At 46.3% G+C, this 20,691-nt stretch overlaps 9 non-coding genes across 9 annotated transcripts; all 9 read left to right on the top strand.

The window, feature by feature from the left end:
• Positions 1-628: 628 nt before the first annotated feature.
• LOC130345283 (U2 spliceosomal RNA) lies at positions 629-819 on the top strand. Its single transcript, XR_008884014.1, has one exon. It is a non-coding gene; the product is annotated as a U2 spliceosomal RNA (small nuclear RNA).
• A 2,085-nt stretch (positions 820-2,904) lies between these two features.
• LOC130345282 (U2 spliceosomal RNA) lies at positions 2,905-3,095 on the top strand. The gene has a single exon (XR_008884012.1). It is a non-coding gene; the product is annotated as a U2 spliceosomal RNA (small nuclear RNA).
• A 2,084-nt stretch (positions 3,096-5,179) lies between these two features.
• On the top strand, positions 5,180-5,370 carry LOC130345280 (U2 spliceosomal RNA). The gene has a single exon (XR_008884010.1). It is a non-coding gene; the product is annotated as a U2 spliceosomal RNA (small nuclear RNA).
• Positions 5,371-7,464: 2,094 nt separating this feature from the next.
• LOC130345279 (U2 spliceosomal RNA) lies at positions 7,465-7,655 on the top strand. Its single transcript, XR_008884009.1, has one exon. It is a non-coding gene; the product is annotated as a U2 spliceosomal RNA (small nuclear RNA).
• Positions 7,656-9,721: 2,066 nt separating this feature from the next.
• Positions 9,722-9,912, top strand: LOC130345277 (U2 spliceosomal RNA). Its single transcript, XR_008884008.1, has one exon. It is a non-coding gene; the product is annotated as a U2 spliceosomal RNA (small nuclear RNA).
• Positions 9,913-12,009: 2,097 nt separating this feature from the next.
• LOC130345276 (U2 spliceosomal RNA) lies at positions 12,010-12,200 on the top strand. The gene has a single exon (XR_008884007.1). It is a non-coding gene; the product is annotated as a U2 spliceosomal RNA (small nuclear RNA).
• A 2,084-nt stretch (positions 12,201-14,284) lies between these two features.
• LOC130345275 (U2 spliceosomal RNA) lies at positions 14,285-14,475 on the top strand. Its single transcript, XR_008884006.1, has one exon. It is a non-coding gene; the product is annotated as a U2 spliceosomal RNA (small nuclear RNA).
• A 2,098-nt stretch (positions 14,476-16,573) lies between these two features.
• Positions 16,574-16,764, top strand: LOC130345274 (U2 spliceosomal RNA). Its single transcript, XR_008884005.1, has one exon. It is a non-coding gene; the product is annotated as a U2 spliceosomal RNA (small nuclear RNA).
• Positions 16,765-18,860: 2,096 nt separating this feature from the next.
• Positions 18,861-19,051, top strand: LOC130345273 (U2 spliceosomal RNA). The gene has a single exon (XR_008884004.1). It is a non-coding gene; the product is annotated as a U2 spliceosomal RNA (small nuclear RNA).
• Positions 19,052-20,691: the final 1,640 nt, after the last annotated feature.

Raw genomic sequence — 20,691 nt, 5'->3', positions numbered from 1 at the left:
CAGTGCTATGATGTCACTCACTTCCACAGGCCTTGCAGAGTGTAAACAACAACAACCCAGCTTTGTTGTGTATGTAACCAAAGGGATTTGTGATGTCACCTAGAACCTTCACAGCAGCGACAGCTTTATGAGGAGCATCAGCACTGCTCTGCCTGAGCAGAACCATCACCGCCATAGGTTGTCAAATAACCCGGATTTAACCCACACAGGTAAGTCCAATGGGGTGCAGGCATGTCCTCTATGCTTACAGCTTCCCGTGGGTGTTGGTTTGATACCGTTTGGGGACAGCCAAGGAGGCATCTGCAGGCAACAAAGGTAGGTGTGTGCTTGTGTGTGTGTTTCCTATGCAGATCCTAAGCCCAGTGTCACATACAAGTAGGAGGAGTAAGAAGGGTTCCTGGCAAATCCGGGTTATGGATTGCATTTAAAAAGGCCCCGTGGGAGTGCAATGGGCCCCTGTCTTGCTGCTTAGCAATAATGGTATGGGTTTAGGTTCTGCTGTGTGTACTGGTGGTTGACTGCCCCCCAGCCCAGAGTGTGCATGGAAAATTGTCTGGCAGCCTCCCTGACAGCAAGCAGTGATAGTGCCCATGAAGGGGACCTTGTTGGGCCCGCCCCTTTCACGGTTATCGCTTCTCGGCCTTTTGGCTAAGATCAAGTGTAGTATCTGTTCTTATCAGTTTAATATCTGATACGTCCCCTATCTGGGGACCATATATTAAATGGATTTTTGAGAACGGGGGCCGATTTCGAAGCTTGCTTCCGTCGCCCTATGCATTGACCCGATATGGCAGTATCTTCGGGTACAGTGCACCACCCCCTTACAGGGTTAAAAAGAAAGATTCCTACTTTCATTGCTACCTGCTTGCTGGCTAGCCAGCTAGCCAGCCCTGTGGGCCTTGCTGCTGCTGCAGCCAAAAAACAAAAGGTGGTGCTGCTGCTGCTTCTGCTGCTTCTGCTTCTGCTTGTGTCTGGCCCCTGTTGGAGCGTCCAGGCACAGGACTTCTGCTGCTGCTGACTAAATGGCCTCCTTAATTGGATCATTTGAGTAGCCAGCACACCTGTGCAGGTAGGGCATGACATGATAGGCAGCTGCCTTGATAGCGGGTGGGTGCTGAATGTTCCTAATTGACAAAATAAGATTAATGCTTATGAAGAAATATAAAATCTCATCCCTTCCCCAATATCGCGCCACACCCCTACCCCTTAATTCCCTGGTTGAACGTGATGGACATATGTCTTTTTTCGACCGTACTAACTATGTAACATAACATGGGGGGGGGGGGGGGGGGTCTCCTGGCTGTTCACACAGGTGTGTCATTGCTGTACATTGACCATGCATTGCTTCTGTGGTATTGCAAAGGCAAAGACAAATGCTTCCAGCCATCCATTGCACTAATGGATTGGTCATCAGCTGGCTGTCTATGTCCCGCATCAATATAGACCAAAGTACAGAGGGTTAGGCTATGCTATTGTGCACCTACCTGATGCATCAGAAGGTGCGAGGCCCTTGCTAAATTCTGTGCACAGACTTTGAGATCTATGCTTTAGACTGTATCTAAACCTGCTCCAACATGGACTGACATTCTGGCCTACTTTCAGCCGATGCGACTTGTCTGTCGCTGAACAGTCGCTTTTTATGTATTCAGCACCTATGTATAATGTTGTAAAAATGCTCTAGAAGCTAAAGTCGCAGAAATGTCACACATATTTGGCCTGCAACTTTCTGTGCGACAAATTCAGACAGGAAAAATCAGTATAAATCCTTAGAAAATTATCCCCCAGTGTCTCCATCTGCTGGCGGTATTGAATAAGCATTGCTGCACTGATGGGGTATGCATTAGACGAAAAAAAAGAAGAAAAAGAAGAATAATACGCCCAGAAAAGAGGCGAAAAGGAGAAAAACGTAAAAAAACGTGAAAAAAAAGTAAGAGGAAGAGAAGGGAAAAAAAGGTGGAAATGGGTTTAAAAGTGATTTCGGCGGAGAAATATATATATATATATATATATATATATATATATATATATATATGCGCACACACACACATAGATATAAACGTATTCTCCGTTGAGATATTGCAGCCGCTGCTGTGTCCAGGCCCAGGAGCCTTAGCACTGTGCTGTGATGTCACTCAATACCACTGACATCACTAGGTGTAAACAACATCTCTCCTTTGCTGTGTATGTGACTATGGAGCTGTTTGGTGATGTCGTCTATTACGGCCTTCATAGAAGCAACAGGAGATTGTTGCATCCATCTTGAACCCTCAGAACTACAGTGCTATGATGTCACTCACTTCCACAGGCCTTGCAGAGTGTAAACAACAACAACCCAGCTTTGTTGTGTATGTAACCAAAGGGATTTGTGATGTCACCTAGAACCTTCACAGCAGCGACAGCTTTATGAGGAGCATCAGCACTGCTCTGCCTGAGCAGAACCATCACCGCCATAGGTTGTCAAATAACCCGGATTTAACCCACACAGGTAAGTCCAATGGGGTGCAGGCATGTCCTCTATGCTTACAGCTTCCCGTGGGTGTTGGTTTGATACCGTTTGGGGACAGCCAAGGAGGCATCTGCAGGCAACAAAGGTAGGTGTGTGCTTGTGTGTGTGTTTCCTATGCAGATCCTAAGCCCAGTGTCACATGCAAGTAGGAGGAGTAAGAAGGGTTCCTGGCAAATCCGGGTTATGGATTGCATTTAAAAAGGCCCCGTGGGAGTGCAATGGGCCCCTGTCTTGCTGCTTAGCAATAATGGTATGGGTTTAGGTTCTGCTGTGTGTACTGGTGGTTGACTGCCCCCCAGCCCAGAGTGTGCATGGAAAATTGTCTGGCAGCCTCCCTGACAGCAAGCAGTGATAGTGCCCATGAAGGGGACCTTGTTGGGCCCGCCCCTTTCACGGTTATCGCTTCTCGGCCTTTTGGCTAAGATCAAGTGTAGTATCTGTTCTTATCAGTTTAATATCTGATACGTCCCCTATCTGGGGACCATATATTAAATGGATTTTTGAGAACGGGGGCCGATTTCGAAGCTTGCTTCCGTCGCCCTATGCATTGACCCGATATGGCAGTATCTTCGGGTACAGTGCACCACCCCCTTACAGGGTTAAAAAGAAAGATTCCTACTTTCATTGCTACCTGCTTGCTGGCTAGCCAGCTAGCCAGCCCTGTGGGCCTTGCTGCTGCTGCAGCCAAAAAACAAAAGGTGGTGCTGCTGCTGCTTCTGCTGCTTCTGCTTCTGCTTGTGTCTGGCCCCTGTTGGAGCGTCCAGGCACAGGACTTCTGCTGCTGCTGACTAAATGGCCTCCTTAATTGGATCATTTGAGTAGCCAGCACACCTGTGCAGGTAGGGCATGACATGATAGGCAGCTGCCTTGATAGCGGGTGGGTGCTGAATGTTCCTAATTGACAAAATAAGATTAATGCTTATGAAGAAATATAAAATCTCATCCCTTCCCCAATATCGCGCCACACCCCTACCCCTTAATTCCCTGGTTGAACGTGATGGACATATGTCTTTTTTCGACCGTACTAACTATGTAACATAACATGGGGGGGGGGGGGGGGGTCTCCTGGCTGTTCACACAGGTGTGTCATTGCTGTACATTGACCATGCATTGCTTCTGTGGTATTGCAAAGGCAAAGACAAATGCTTCCAGCCATCCATTGCACTAATGGATTGGTCATCAGCTGGCTGTCTATGTCCCGCATCAATATAGACCAAAGTACAGAGGGTTAGGCTATGCTATTGTGCACCTACCTGATGCATCAGAAGGTGCGAGGCCCTTGCTAAATTCTGTGCACAGACTTTGAGATCTATGCTTTAGACTGTATCTAAACCTGCTCCAACATGGACTGACATTCTGGCCTACTTTCAGCCGATGCGACTTGTCTGTCGCTGAACAGTCGCTTTTTATGTATTCAGCACCTATGTATAATGTTGTAAAAATGCTCTAGAAGCTAAAGTCGCAGAAATGTCACACATATTTGGCCTGCAACTTTCTGTGCGACAAATTCAGACAGGAAAAATCAGTATAAATCCTTAGAAAATTATCCCCCAGTGTCTCCATCTGCTGGCGGTATTGAATAAGCATTGCTGCACTGATGGGGTATGCATTAGACGAAAAAAAAGAAGAAAAAGAAGAATAATACGCCCAGAAAAGAGGCGAAAAGGAGAAAAACGTAAAAAAACGTGAAAAAAAAGTAAGAGGAAGAGAAGGGAAAAAAAGGTGGAAATGGGTTTAAAAGTGATTTCGGCGGAGAAATATATATATATATATATATATATATATATATATATATATATATGCGCACACACACACATAGATATAAACGTATTCTCCGTTGAGATATTGCAGCCGCTGCTGTGTCCAGGCCCAGGAGCCTTAGCACTGTGCTGTGATGTCACTCAATACCACTGACATCACTAGGTGTAAACAACATCTCTCCTTTGCTGTGTATGTGACTATGGAGCTGTTTGGTGATGTCGTCTATTACGGCCTTCATAGAAGCAACAGGAGATTGTTGCATCCATCTTGAACCCTCAGAACTACAGTGCTATGATGTCACTCACTTCCACAGGCCTTGCAGAGTGTAAACAACAACAACCCAGCTTTGTTGTGTATGTAACCAAAGGGATTTGTGATGTCACCTAGAACCTTCACAGCAGCGACAGCTTTATGAGGAGCATCAGCACTGCTCTGCCTGAGCAGAACCATCACCGCCATAGGTTGTCAAATAACCCGGATTTAACCCACACAGGTAAGTCCAATGGGGTGCAGGCATGTCCTCTATGCTTACAGCTTCCCGTGGGTGTTGGTTTGATACCGTTTGGGGACAGCCAAGGAGGCATCTGCAGGCAACAAAGGTAGGTGTGTGCTTGTGTGTGTGTTTCCTATGCAGATCCTAAGCCCAGTGTCACATGCAAGTAGGAGGAGTAAGAAGGGTTCCTGGCAAATCCGGGTTATGGATTGCATTTAAAAAGGCCCCGTGGGAGTGCAATGGGCCCCTGTCTTGCTGCTTAGCAATAATGGTATGGGTTTAGGTTCTGCTGTGTGTACTGGTGGTTGACTGCCCCCCAGCCCAGAGTGTGCATGGAAAATTGTCTGGCAGCCTCCCTGACAGCAAGCAGTGATAGTGCCCATGAAGGGGACCTTGTTGGGCCCGCCCCTTTCACGGTTATCGCTTCTCGGCCTTTTGGCTAAGATCAAGTGTAGTATCTGTTCTTATCAGTTTAATATCTGATACGTCCCCTATCTGGGGACCATATATTAAATGGATTTTTGAGAACGGGGGCCGATTTCGAAGCTTGCTTCCGTCGCCCTATGCATTGACCCGATATGGCAGTATCTTCGGGTACAGTGCACCACCCCCTTACAGGGTTAAAAAGAAAGATTCCTACTTTCATTGCTACCTGCTTGCTGGCTAGCCAGCTAGCCAGCCCTGTGGGCCTTGCTGCTGCTGCAGCCAAAAAACAAAAGGTGGTGCTGCTGCTGCTTCTGCTGCTTCTGCTTCTGCTTGTGTCTGGCCCCTGTTGGAGCGTCCAGGCACAGGACTTCTGCTGCTGCTGACTAAATGGCCTCCTTAATTGGATCATTTGAGTAGCCAGCACACCTGTGCAGGTAGGGCATGACATGATAGGCAGCTGCCTTGATAGCGGGTGGGTGCTGAATGTTCCTAATTGACAAAATAAGATTAATGCTTATGAAGAAATATAAAATCTCATCCCTTCCCCAATATCGCGCCACACCCCTACCCCTTAATTCCCTGGTTGAACGTGATGGACATATGTCTTTTTTCGACCGTACTAACTATGTAACTATGTAACATAACATGGGGGGGGGGGGGGGGGTCTCCTGGCTGTTCACACAGGTGTGTCATTGCTGTACATTGACCATGCATTGCTTCTGTGGTATTGCAAAGGCAAAGACAAATGCTTCCAGCCATCCATTGCACTAATGGATTGGTCATCAGCTGGCTGTCTATGTCCCGCATCAATATAGACCAAAGTACAGAGGGTTAGGCTATGCTATTGTGCACCTACCTGATGCATCAGAAGGTGCGAGGCCCTTGCTAAATTCTGTGCACAGACTTTGAGATCTATGCTTTAGACTGTATCTAAACCTGCTCCAACATGGACTGACATTCTGGCCTACTTTCAGCCGATGCGACTTGTCTGTCGCTGAACAGTCGCTTTTTATGTATTCAGCACCTATGTATAATGTTGTAAAAATGCTCTAGAAGCTAAAGTCGCAGAAATGTCACACATATTTGGCCTGCAACTTTCTGTGCGACAAATTCAGACAGGAAAAATCAGTATAAATCCTTAGAAAATTATCCCCCAGTGTCTCCATCTGCTGGCGGTATTGAATAAGCATTGCTGCACTGATGGGGTATGCATTAGACGAAAAAAAAGAAGAAAAAGAAGAATAATACGCCCAGAAAAGAGGCGAAAAGGAGAAAAACGTAAAAAAACGTGAAAAAAAAGTAAGAGGAAGAGAAGGGAAAAAAAGGTGGAAATGGGTTTAAAAGTGATTTCGGCAGAGAAATATATATATATATATATATATATATATATATATATATATATATATGCGCACACACACACATAGATATAAACGTATTCTCCGTTGAGATATTGCAGCCGCTGCTGTGTCCAGGCCCAGGAGCCTTAGCACTGTGCTGTGATGTCACTCAATACCACTGACATCACTAGGTGTAAACAACATCTCTCCTTTGCTGTGTATGTGACTATGGAGCTGTTTGGTGATGTCGTCTATTACGGCCTTCATAGAAGCAACAGGAGATTGTTGCATCCATCTTGAACCCTCAGAACTACAGTGCTATGATGTCACTCACTTCCACAGGCCTTGCAGAGTGTAAACAACAACAACCCAGCTTTGTTGTGTATGTAACCAAAGGGATTTGTGATGTCACCTAGAACCTTCACAGCAGCGACAGCTTTATGAGGAGCATCAGCACTGCTCTGCCTGAGCAGAACCATCACCGCCATAGGTTGTCAAATAACCCGGATTTAACCCACACAGGTAAGTCCAATGGGGTGCAGGCATGTCCTCTATGCTTACAGCTTCCCGTGGGTGTTGGTTTGATACCGTTTGGGGACAGCCAAGGAGGCATCTGCAGGCAACAAAGGTAGGTGTGTGCTTGTGTGTGTGTTTCCTATGCAGATCCTAAGCCCAGTGTCACATGCAAGTAGGAGGAGTAAGAAGGGTTCCTGGCAAATCCGGGTTATGGATTGCATTTAAAAAGGCCCCGTGGGAGTGCAATGGGCCCCTGTCTTGCTGCTTAGCAATAATGGTATGGGTTTAGGTTCTGCTGTGTGTACTGGTGGTTGACTGCCCCCCAGCCCAGAGTGTGCATGGAAAATTGTCTGGCAGCCTCCCTGACAGCAAGCAGTGATAGTGCCCATGAAGGGGACCTTGTTGGGCCCGCCCCTTTCACGGTTATCGCTTCTCGGCCTTTTGGCTAAGATCAAGTGTAGTATCTGTTCTTATCAGTTTAATATCTGATACGTCCCCTATCTGGGGACCATATATTAAATGGATTTTTGAGAACGGGGGCCGATTTCGAAGCTTGCTTCCGTCGCCCTATGCATTGACCCGATATGGCAGTATCTTCGGGTACAGTGCACCACCCCCTTACAGGGTTAAAAAGAAAGATTCCTACTTTCATTGCTACCTGCTTGCTGGCTAGCCAGCTAGCCAGCCCTGTGGGCCTTGCTGCTGCTGCAGCCAAAAAACAAAAGGTGGTGCTGCTGCTGCTTCTGCTGCTTCTGCTTCTGCTTGTGTCTGGCCCCTGTTGGAGCGTCCAGGCACAGGACTTCTGCTGCTGCTGACTAAATGGCCTCCTTAATTGGATCATTTGAGTAGCCAGCACACCTGTGCAGGTAGGGCATGACATGATAGGCAGCTGCCTTGATAGCGGGTGGGTGCTGAATGTTCCTAATTGACAAAATAAGATTAATGCTTATGAAGAAATATAAAATCTCATCCCTTCCCCAATATCGCGCCACACCCCTACCCCTTAATTCCCTGGTTGAACGTGATGGACATATGTCTTTTTTCGACCGTACTAACTATGTAACTATGTAACATAACATGGGGGGGGGGGTCTCCTGGCTGTTCACACAGGTGTGTCATTGCTGTACATTGACCATGCATTGCTTCTGTGGTATTGCAAAGGCAAAGACAAATGCTTCCAGCCATCCATTGCACTAATGGATTGGTCATCAGCTGGCTGTCTATGTCCCGCATCAATATAGACCAAAGTACAGAGGGTTAGGCTATGCTATTGTGCACCTACCTGATGCATCAGAAGGTGCGAGGCCCTTGCTAAATTCTGTGCACAGACTTTGAGATCTATGCTTTAGACTGTATCTAAACCTGCTCCAACATGGACTGACATTCTGGCCTACTTTCAGCCGATGCGACTTGTCTGTCGCTGAACAGTCGCTTTTTATGTATTCAGCACCTATGTATAATGTTGTAAAAATGCTCTAGAAGCTAAAGTCGCAGAAATGTCACACATATTTGGCCTGCAACTTTCTGTGCGACAAATTCAGACAGGAAAAATCAGTATAAATCCTTAGAAAATTATCCCCCAGTGTCTCCATCTGCTGGCGGTATTGAATAAGCATTGCTGCACTGATGGGGTATGCATTAGACGAAAAAAAAGAAGAAAAAGAAGAATAATACGCCCAGAAAAGAGGCGAAAAGGAGAAAAACGTAAAAAAACGTGAAAAAAAAGTAAGAGGAAGAGAAGGGAAAAAAAGGTGGAAATGGGTTTAAAAGTGATTTCGGCGGAGAAATATATATATATATATATATATATGCGCACACACACACATAGATATAAACGTATTCTCCGTTGAGATATTGCAGCCGCTGCTGTGTCCAGGCCCAGGAGCCTTAGCACTGTGCTGTGATGTCACTCAATACCACTGACATCACTAGGTGTAAACAACATCTCTCCTTTGCTGTGTATGTGACTATGGAGCTGTTTGGTGATGTCGTCTATTACGGCCTTCATAGAAGCAACAGGAGATTGTTGCATCCATCTTGAACCCTCAGAACTACAGTGCTATGATGTCACTCACTTCCACAGGCCTTGCAGAGTGTAAACAACAACAACCCAGCTTTGTTGTGTATGTAACCAAAGGGATTTGTGATGTCACCTAGAACCTTCACAGCAGCGACAGCTTTATGAGGAGCATCAGCACTGCTCTGCCTGAGCAGAACCATCACCGCCATAGGTTGTCAAATAACCCGGATTTAACCCACACAGGTAAGTCCAATGGGGTGCAGGCATGTCCTCTATGCTTACAGCTTCCCGTGGGTGTTGGTTTGATACCGTTTGGGGACAGCCAAGGAGGCATCTGCAGGCAACAAAGGTAGGTGTGTGCTTGTGTGTGTGTTTCCTATGCAGATCCTAAGCCCAGTGTCACATGCAAGTAGGAGGAGTAAGAAGGGTTCCTGGCAAATCCGGGTTATGGATTGCATTTAAAAAGGCCCCGTGGGAGTGCAATGGGCCCCTGTCTTGCTGCTTAGCAATAATGGTATGGGTTTAGGTTCTGCTGTGTGTACTGGTGGTTGACTGCCCCCCAGCCCAGAGTGTGCATGGAAAATTGTCTGGCAGCCTCCCTGACAGCAAGCAGTGATAGTGCCCATGAAGGGGACCTTGTTGGGCCCGCCCCTTTCACGGTTATCGCTTCTCGGCCTTTTGGCTAAGATCAAGTGTAGTATCTGTTCTTATCAGTTTAATATCTGATACGTCCCCTATCTGGGGACCATATATTAAATGGATTTTTGAGAACGGGGGCCGATTTCGAAGCTTGCTTCCGTCGCCCTATGCATTGACCCGATATGGCAGTATCTTCGGGTACAGTGCACCACCCCCTTACAGGGTTAAAAAGAAAGATTCCTACTTTCATTGCTACCTGCTTGCTGGCTAGCCAGCTAGCCAGCCCTGTGGGCCTTGCTGCTGCTGCAGCCAAAAAACAAAAGGTGGTGCTTCTGCTGCTTCTGCTTCTGCTTGTGTCTGGCCCCTGTTGGAGCGTCCAGGCACAGGACTTCTGCTGCTGCTGACTAAATGGCCTCCTTAATTGGATCATTTGAGTAGCCAGCACACCTGTGCAGGTAGGGCATGACATGATAGGCAGCTGCCTTGATAGCGGGTGGGTGCTGAATGTTCCTAATTGACAAAATAAGATTAATGCTTATGAAGAAATATAAAATCTCATCCCTTCCCCAATATCGCGCCACACCCCTACCCCTTAATTCCCTGGTTGAACGTGATGGACATATGTCTTTTTTCGACCGTACTAACTATGTAACTATGTAACATAACATGGGGGGGGGGGGGGGGGGTCTCCTGGCTGTTCACACAGGTGTGTCATTGCTGTACATTGACCATGCATTGCTTCTGTGGTATTGCAAAGGCAAAGACAAATGCTTCCAGCCATCCATTGCACTAATGGATTGGTCATCAGCTGGCTGTCTATGTCCCGCATCAATATAGACCAAAGTACAGAGGGTTAGGCTATGCTATTGTGCACCTACCTGATGCATCAGAAGGTGCGAGGCCCTTGCTAAATTCTGTGCACAGACTTTGAGATCTATGCTTTAGACTGTATCTAAACCTGCTCCAACATGGACTGACATTCTGGCCTACTTTCAGCCGATGCGACTTGTCTGTCGCTGAACAGTCGCTTTTTATGTATTCAGCACCTATGTATAATGTTGTAAAAATGCTCTAGAAGCTAAAGTCGCAGAAATGTCACACATATTTGGCCTGCAACTTTCTGTGCGACAAATTCAGACAGGAAAAATCAGTATAAATCCTTAGAAAATTATCCCCCAGTGTCTCCATCTGCTGGCGGTATTGAATAAGCATTGCTGCACTGATGGGGTAAGCATTAGACGAAAAAAAAGAAGAAAAAGAAGAATAATACGCCCAGAAAAGAGGCGAAAAGGAGAAAAACGTAAAAAAACGTGAAAAAAAGTAAGAGGAAGAGAAGGGAAAAAAAGGTGGAAATGGGTTTAAAAGTGATTTCGGCGGAGAAATATATATATATATATATATATATATATATATATATATATATATATATATATATATATGCGCACACACACACATAGATATAAACGTATTCTCCGTTGAGATATTGCAGCCGCTGCTGTGTCCAGGCCCAGGAGCCTTAGCACTGTGCTGTGATGTCACTCAATACCACTGACATCACTAGGTGTAAACAACATCTCTCCTTTGCTGTGTATGTGACTATGGAGCTGTTTGGTGATGTCGTCTATTACGGCCTTCATAGAAGCAACAGGAGATTGTTGCATCCATCTTGAACCCTCAGAACTACAGTGCTATGATGTCACTGACTTCCACAGGCCTTGCAGAGTGTAAACAACAACAACCCAGCTTTGTTGTGTATGTAACCAAAGGGATTTGTGATGTCACCTAGAACCTTCACAGCAGCGACAGCTTTATGAGGAGCATCAGCACTGCTCTGCCTGAGCAGAACCATCACCGCCATAGGTTGTCAAATAACCCGGATTTAACCCACACAGGTAAGTCCAATGGGGTGCAGGCATGTCCTCTATGCTTACAGCTTCCCGTGGGTGTTGGTTTGATACCGTTTGGGGACAGCCAAGGAGGCATCTGCAGGCAACAAAGGTAGGTGTGTGCTTGTGTGTGTGTTTCCTATGCAGATCCTAAGCCCAGTGTCACATGCAAGTAGGAGGAGTAAGAAGGGTTCCTGGCAAATCCGGGTTATGGATTGCATTTAAAAAGGCCCCGTGGGAGTGCAATGGGCCCCTGTCTTGCTGCTTAGCAATAATGGTATGGGTTTAGGTTCTGCTGTGTGTACTGGTGGTTGACTGCCCCCCAGCCCAGAGTGTGCATGGAAAATTGTCTGGCAGCCTCCCTGACAGCAAGAAGTGATAGTGCCCATGAAGGGGACCTTGTTGGGCCCGCCCCTTTCACGGTTATCGCTTCTCGGCCTTTTGGCTAAGATCAAGTGTAGTATCTGTTCTTATCAGTTTAATATCTGATACGTCCCCTATCTGGGGACCATATATTAAATGGATTTTTGAGAACGGGGGCCGATTTCGAAGCTTGCTTCCGTCGCCCTATGCATTGACCCGATATGGCAGTATCTTCGGGTACAGTGCACCACCCCCTTACAGGGTTAAAAAGAAAGATTCCTACTTTCATTGCTACCTGCTTGCTGGCTAGCCAGCTAGCCAGCCCTGTGGGCCTTGCTGCTGCTGCAGCCAAAAAACAAAAGGTGGTGCTGCTGCTGCTTCTGCTGCTTCTGCTTCTGCTTGTGTCTGGCCCCTGTTGGAGCGTCCAGGCACAGGACTTCTGCTGCTGCTGACTAAATGGCCTCCTTAATTGGATCATTTGAGTAGCCAGCACACCTGTGCAGGTAGGGCATGACATGATAGGCAGCTGCCTTGATAGCGGGTGGGTGCTGAATGTTCCTAATTGACAAAATAAGATTAATGCTTATGAAGAAATATAAAATCTCATCCCTTCCCCAATATCGCGCCACACCCCTACCCCTTAATTCCCTGGTTGAACGTGATGGACATATGTCTTTTTTCGACCGTACTAACTATGTAACTATGTAACATAACATGGGGGGGGGGGGGGGGGTCTCCTGGCTGTTCACACAGGTGTGTCATTGCTGTACATTGACCATGCATTGCTTCTGTGGTATTGCAAAGGCAAAGACAAATGCTTCCAGCCATCCATTGCACTAATGGATTGGTCATCAGCTGGCTGTCTATGTCCCGCATCAATATAGACCAAAGTACAGAGGGTTAGGCTATGCTATTGTGCACCTACCTGATGCATCAGAAGGTGCGAGGCCCTTGCTAAATTCTGTGCACAGACTTTGAGATCTATGCTTTAGACTGTATCTAAACCTGCTCCAACATGGACTGACATTCTGGCCTACTTTCAGCCGATGCGACTTGTCTGTCGCTGAACAGTCGCTTTTTATGTATTCAGCACCTATGTATAATGTTGTAAAAATGCTCTAGAAGCTAAAGTCGCAGAAATGTCACACATATTTGGCCTGCAACTTTCTGTGCGACAAATTCAGACAGGAAAAATCAGTATAAATCCTTAGAAAATTATCCCCCAGTGTCTCCATCTGCTGGCGGTATTGAATAAGCATTGCTGCACTGATGGGGTATGCATTAGACGAAAAAAAAGAAGAAAAAGAAGAATAATACGCCCAGAAAAGAGGCGAAAAGGAGAAAAACGTAAAAAAACGTGAAAAAAAAGTAAGAGGAAGAGAAGGGAAAAAAAGGTGGAAATGGGTTTAAAAGTGATTTCGGCGGAGAAATATATATATATATATATATATATATATATATATATGCGCACACACACACATAGATATAAACGTATTCTCCGTTGAGATATTGCAGCCGCTGCTGTGTCCAGGCCCAGGAGCCTTAGCACTGTGCTGTGATGTCACTCAATACCACTGACATCACTAGGTGTAAACAACATCTCTCCTTTGCTGTGTATGTGACTATGGAGCTGTTTGGTGATGTCGTCTATTACGGCCTTCATAGAAGCAACAGGAGATTGTTGCATCCATCTTGAACCCTCAGAACTACAGTGCTATGATGTCACTCACTTCCACAGGCCTTGCAGAGTGTAAACAACAACAACCCAGCTTTGTTGTGTATGTAACCAAAGGGATTTGTGATGTCACCTAGAACCTTCACAGCAGCGACAGCTTTATGAGGAGCATCAGCACTGCTCTGCCTGAGCAGAACCATCACCGCCATAGGTTGTCAAATAACCCGGATTTAACCCACACAGGTAAGTCCAATGGGGTGCAGGCATGTCCTCTATGCTTACAGCTTCCCGTGGGTGTTGGTTTGATACCGTTTGGGGACAGCCAAGGAGGCATCTGCAGGCAACAAAGGTAGGTGTGTGCTTGTGTGTGTGTTTCCTATGCAGATCCTAAGCCCAGTGTCACATGCAAGTAGGAGGAGTAAGAAGGGTTCCTGGCAAATCCGGGTTATGGATTGCATTTAAAAAGGCCCCGTGGGAGTGCAATGGGCCCCTGTCTTGCTGCTTAGCAATAATGGTATGGGTTTAGGTTCTGCTGTGTGTACTGGTGGTTGACTGCCCCCCAGCCCAGAGTGTGCATGGAAAATTGTCTGGCAGCCTCCCTGACAGCAAGCAGTGATAGTGCCCATGAAGGGGACCTTGTTGGGCCCGCCCCTTTCACGGTTATCGCTTCTCGGCCTTTTGGCTAAGATCAAGTGTAGTATCTGTTCTTATCAGTTTAATATCTGATACGTCCCCTATCTGGGGACCATATATTAAATGGATTTTTGAGAACGGGGGCCGATTTCGAAGCTTGCTTCCGTCGCCCTATGCATTGACCCGATATGGCAGTATCTTCGGGTACAGTGCACCACCCCCTTACAGGGTTAAAAAGAAAGATTCCTACTTTCATTGCTACCTGCTTGCTGGCTAGCCAGCTAGCCAGCCCTGTGGGCCTTGCTGCTGCTGCAGCCAAAAAACAAAAGGTGGTGCTGCTGCTGCTTCTGCTGCTTCTGCTTCTGCTTGTGTCTGGCCCCTGTTGGAGCGTCCAGGCACAGGACTTCTGCTGCTGCTGACTAAATGGCCTCCTTAATTGGATCATTTGAGTAGCCAGCACACCTGTGCAGGTAGGGCATGACATGATAGGCAGCTGCCTTGATAGCGGGTGGGTGCTGAATGTTCCTAATTGACAAAATAAGATTAATGCTTATGAAGAAATATAAAATCTCATCCCTTCCCCAATATCGCGCCACACCCCTACCCCTTAATTCCCTGGTTGAACGTGATGGACATATGTCTTTTTTCGACCGTACTAACTATGTAACTATGTAACATAACATGGGGGGGGGGGGGGGGGGGGGGGTCTCCTGGCTGTTCACACAGGTGTGTCATTGCTGTACATTGACCATGCATTGCTTCTGTGGTATTGCAAAGGCAAAGACAAATGCTTCCAGCCATCCATTGCACTAATGGATTGGTCATCAGCTGGCTGTCTATGTCCCGCATCAATATAGACCAAAGTACAGAGGGTTAGGCTATGCTATTGTGCACCTACCTGATGCATCAGAAGGTGCGAGGCCCTTGCTAAATTCTGTGCACAGACTTTGAGATCTATGCTTTAGACTGTATCTAAACCTGCTCCAACATGGACTGACATTCTGGCCTACTTTCAGCCGATGCGACTTGTCTGTCGCTGAACAGTCGCTTTTTATGTATTCAGCACCTATGTATAATGTTGTAAAAATGCTCTAGAAGCTAAAGTCGCAGAAATGTCACACATATTTGGCCTGCAACTTTCTGTGCGACAAATTCAGACAGGAAAAATCAGTATAAATCCTTAGAAAATTATCCCCCAGTGTCTCCATCTGCTGGCGGTATTGAATAAGCATTGCTGCACTGATGGGGTATGCATTAGACGAAAAAAAAGAAGAAAAAGAAGAATAATACGCCCAGAAAAGAGGCGAAAAGGAGAAAAACGTAAAAAAACGTGAAAAAAAAGTAAGAGGAAGAGAAGGGAAAAAAAGGTGGAAATGGGTTTAAAAGTGATTTCGGCGGAGAAATATATATATATATATATATATATATATATATATATATATATATGCGCACACACACACATAGATATAAACGTATTCTCCGTTGAGATATTGCAGCCGCTGCTGTGTCCAGGCCCAGGAGCCTTAGCACTGTGCTGTGATGTCACTCAATACCACTGACATCACTAGGTGTAAACAACATCTCTCCTTTGCTGTGTATGTGACTATGGAGCTGTTTGGTGATGTCGTCTATTACGGCCTTCATAGAAGCAACAGGAGATTGTTGCATCCATCTTGAACCCTCAGAACTACAGTGCTATGATGTCACTCACTTCCACAGGCCTTGCAGAGTGTAAACAACAACAACCCAGCTTTGTTGTGTATGTAACCAAAGGGATTTGTGATGTCACCTAGAACCTTCACAGCAGCGACAGCTTTATGAGGAGCATCAGCACTGCTCTGCCTGAGCAGAACCATCACCGCCATAGGTTGTCAAATAACCCGGATTTAACCCACACAGGTAAGTCCAATGGGGTGCAGGCATGTCCTCTATGCTTACAGCTTCCCGTGGGTGTTGGTTTGATACCGTTTGGGGACAGCCAAGGAGGCATCTGCAGGCAACAAAGGTAGGTGTGTGCTTGTGTGTGTGTTTCCTATGCAGATCCTAAGCCCAGTGTCACATGCAAGTAGGAGGAGTAAGAAGGGTTCCTGGCAAATCCGGGTTATGGATTGCATTTAAAAAGGCCCCGTGGGAGTGCAATGGGCCCCTGTCTTGCTGCTTAGCAATAATGGTATGGGTTTAGGTTCTGCTGTGTGTACTGGTGGTTGACTGCCCCCCAGCCCAGAGTGTGCATGGAAAATTGTCTGGCAGCCTCCCTGACAGCAAGCAGTGATAGTGCCCATGAAGGGGACCTTGTTGGGCCCGCCCCTTTCACGGTTATCGCTTCTCGGCCTTTTGGCTAAGATCAAGTGTAGTATCTGTTCTTATCAGTTTAATATCTGATACGTCCCCTATCTGGGGACCATATATTAAATGGATTTTTGAGAACGGGGGCCGATTTCGAAGCTTGCTTCCGTCGCCCTATGCATTGACCCGATATGGCAGTATCTTCGGGTACAGTGCACCACCCCCTTACAGGGTTAAAAAGAAAGATTCCTACTTTCATTGCTACCTGCTTGCTGGCTAGCCAGCTAGCCAGCCCTGTGGGCCTTGCTGCTGCTGCAGCCAAAAAACAAAAGGTGGTGCTGCTGCTGCTTCTGCTGCTTCTGCTTCTGCTTGTGTCTGGCCCCTGTTGGAGCGTCCAGGCACAGGACTTCTGCTGCTGCTGACTAAATGGCCTCCTTAATTGGATCATTTGAGTAGCCAGCACACCTGTGCAGGTAGGGCATGACATGATAGGCAGCTGCCTTGATAGCGGGTGGGTGCTGAATGTTCCTAATTGACAAAATAAGATTAATGCTTATGAAGAAATATAAAATCTCATCCCTTCCCCAATATCGCGCCACACCCCTACCCCTTAATTCCCTGGTTGAACGTGATGGACATATGTCTTTTTTCGACCGTACTAACTATGTAACTATGTAACATAACATGGGGGGGGGGGGGGGGGGGGGGGTCTCCTGGCTGTTCACACAGGTGTGTCATTGCTGTACATTGACCATGCATTGCTTCTGTGGTATTGCAAAGGCAAAGACAAATGCTTCCAGCCATCCATTGCACTAATGGATTGGTCATCAGCTGGCTGTCTATGTCCCGCATCAATATAGACCAAAGTACAGAGGGTTAGGCTATGCTATTGTGCACCTACCTGATGCATCAGAAGGTGCGAGGCCCTTGCTAAATTCTGTGCACAGACTTTGAGATCTATGCTTTAGACTGTATCTAAACCTGCTCCAACATGGACTGACATTCTGGCCTACTTTCAGCCGATGCGACTTGTCTGTCGCTGAACAGTCGCTTTTTATGTATTCAGCACCTATGTATAATGTTGTAAAAATGCTCTAGAAGCTAAAGTCGCAGAAATGTCACACATATTTGGCCTGCAACTTTCTGTGCGACAAATTCAGACAGGAAAAATCAGTATAAATCCTTAGAAAATTATCCCCCAGTGTCTCCATCTGCTGGCGGTATTGAATAAGCATTGCTGCACTGATGGGGTATGCATTAGACGAAAAAAAAGAAGAAAAAGAAGAATAATACGCCCAGAAAAGAGGCGAAAAGGAGAAAAACGTAAAAAAACGTGAAAAAAAAGTAAGAGGAAGAGAAGGGAAAAAAGGAAATGGGTTTAAAAGTGATTTCGGCGGAGAAATATATATATATATATATATATATATATATATATATATATATATATGCGCACACACACACATAGATATAAACGTATTCTCCGTTGAGATATTGCAGCCGCTGCTGTGTCCAGGCCCAGGAGCCTTAGCACTGTGCTGTGATGTCACTCAATACCACTGACATCACTAGGTGTAAACAACATCTCTCCTTTGCTGTGTATGTGACTATGGAGCTGTTTGGTGATGTCGTCTATTACGGCCTTCATAGAAGCAACAGGAGATTGTTGCATCCATCTTGAACCCTCAGAACTACAGTGCTATGATGTCACTCACTTCCACAGGCCTTGCAGAGTGTAAACAACAACAACCCAGCTTTGTTGTGTATGTAACCAAAGGGATTTGTGATGTCACCTAGAACCTTCACAGCAGCGACAGCTTTATGAGGAGCATCAGCACTGCTCTGCCTGAGCAGAACCATCACCGCCATAGGTTGTCAAATAACCCGGATTTAACCCACACAGGTAAGTCCAATGGGGTGCAGGCATGTCCTCTATGCTTACAGCTTCCCGTGGGTGTTGGTTTGATACCGTTTGGGGACAGCCAAGGAGGCATCTGCAGGCAACAAAGGTAGGTGTGTGCTTGTGTGTGTGTTTCCTATGCAGATCCTAAGCCCAGTGTCACATGCAAGTAGGAGGAGTAAGAAGGGTTCCTGGCAAATCCGGGTTATGGATTGCATTTAAAAAGGCCCCGTGGGAGTGCAATGGGCCCCTGTCTTGCTGCTTAGCAATAATGGTATGGGTTTAGGTTCTGCTGTGTGTACTGGTGGTTGACTGCCCCCCAGCCCAGAGTGTGCATGGAAAATTGTCTGGCAGCCTCCCTGACAGCAAGCAGTGATAGTGCCCATGAAGGGGACCTTGTTGGGCCCGCCCCTTTCACGGTTATCGCTTCTCGGCCTTTTGGCTAAGATCAAGTGTAGTATCTGTTCTTATCAGTTTAATATCTGATACGTCCCCTATCTGGGGACCATATATTAAATGGATTTTTGAGAACGGGGGCCGATTTCGAAGCTTGCTTCCGTCGCCCTATGCATTGACCCGATATGGCAGTATCTTCGGGTACAGTGCACCACCCCCTTACAGGGTTAAAAAGAAAGATTCCTACTTTCATTGCTACCTGCTTGCTGGCTAGCCAGCTAGCCAGCCCTGTGGGCCTTGCTGCTGCTGCAGCCAAAAAACAAAAGGTGGTGCTGCTGCTGCTGCTGCTTCTGCTGCTTCTGCTTCTGCTTGTGTCTGGCCCCTGTTGGAGCGTCCAGGCACAGGACTTCTGCTGCTGCTGACTAAATGGCCTCCTTAATTGGATCATTTGAGTAGCCAGCACACCTGTGCAGGTAGGGCATGACATGATAGGCAGCTGCCTTGATAGCGGGTGGGTGCTGAATGTTCCTAATTGACAAAATAAGATTAATGCTTATGAAGAAATATAAAATCTCATCCCTTCCCCAATATCGCGCCACACCCCTACCCCTTAATTCCCTGGTTGAACGTGATGGACATATGTCTTTTTTCGACCGTACTAACTATGTAACTATGTAACATAACATGGGGGGGGGGGGGGGGGTCTCCTGGCTGTTCACACAGGTGTGTCATTGCTGTACATTGACCATGCATTGCTTCTGTGGTATTGCAAAGGCAAAGACAAATGCTTCCAGCCATCCATTGCACTAATGGATTGGTCATCAGCTGGCTGTCTATGTCCCGCATCAATATAGACCAAAGTACAGAGGGTTAGGCTATGCTATTGTGCACCTACCTGATGCATCAGAAGGTGCGAGGCCCTTGCTAAATTCTGTGCACAGACTTTGAGATCTATGCTTTAGACTGTATCTAAACCTGCTCCAACATGGACTGACATTCTGGCCTACTTTCAGCCGATGCGACTTGTCTGTCGCTGAACAGTCGCTTTTTATGTATTCAGCACCTATGTATAATGTTGTAAAAATGCTCTAGAAGCTAAAGTCGCAGAAATGTCACACATATTTGGCCTGCAACTTTCTGTGCGACAAATTCAGACAGGAAAAATCAGTATAAATCCTTAGAAAATTATCCCCCAGTGTCTCCATCTGCTGGCGGTATTGAATAAGCATTGCTGCACTGATGGGGTATGCATTAGACGAAAAAAAAGAAGAAAAAGAAGAATAATACGCCCAGAAAAGAGGCGAAAAGGAGAAAAACGTAAAAAAACGTGAAAAAAAAGTAAGAGGAAGAGAAGGGAAAAAAAGGTGGAAATGGGTTTAAAAGTGATTTCGGCGGAGAAATATATATATATATATATATATATATATATATATATATATATATATATATATGCGCACACACACACATAGATATAAACGTATTCTCCGTTGAGATATTGCAGCCGCTGCTGTGTCCAGGCCCAGGAGCCTTAGCACTGTGCTGTGATGTCACTCAATACCACTGACATCACTAGGTGTAAACAACATCTCTCCTTTGCTGTGTATGTGACTATGGAGCTGTTTGGTGATGTCGTCTATTACGGCCTTCATAGAAGCAACAGGAGATTGTTGCATCCATCTTGAACCCTCAGAACTACAGTGCTATGATGTCACTCACTTCCACAGGCCTTGCAGAGTGTAAACAACAACAACCCAGCTTTGTTGTGTATGTAACCAAAGGGATTTGTGATGTCACCTAGAACCTTCACAGCAGCGACAGCTTTATGAGGAGCATCAGCACTGCTCTGCCTGAGCAGAA

The sequence above is a fragment of the Hyla sarda genome, unplaced genomic scaffold (assembly GCF_029499605.1).
Source record: "Hyla sarda isolate aHylSar1 unplaced genomic scaffold, aHylSar1.hap1 scaffold_749, whole genome shotgun sequence".
Taxonomy (NCBI): Eukaryota; Metazoa; Chordata; class Amphibia; order Anura; family Hylidae; genus Hyla; species Hyla sarda.
This window is presented reverse-complemented; position numbering and strand designations above follow the sequence as displayed.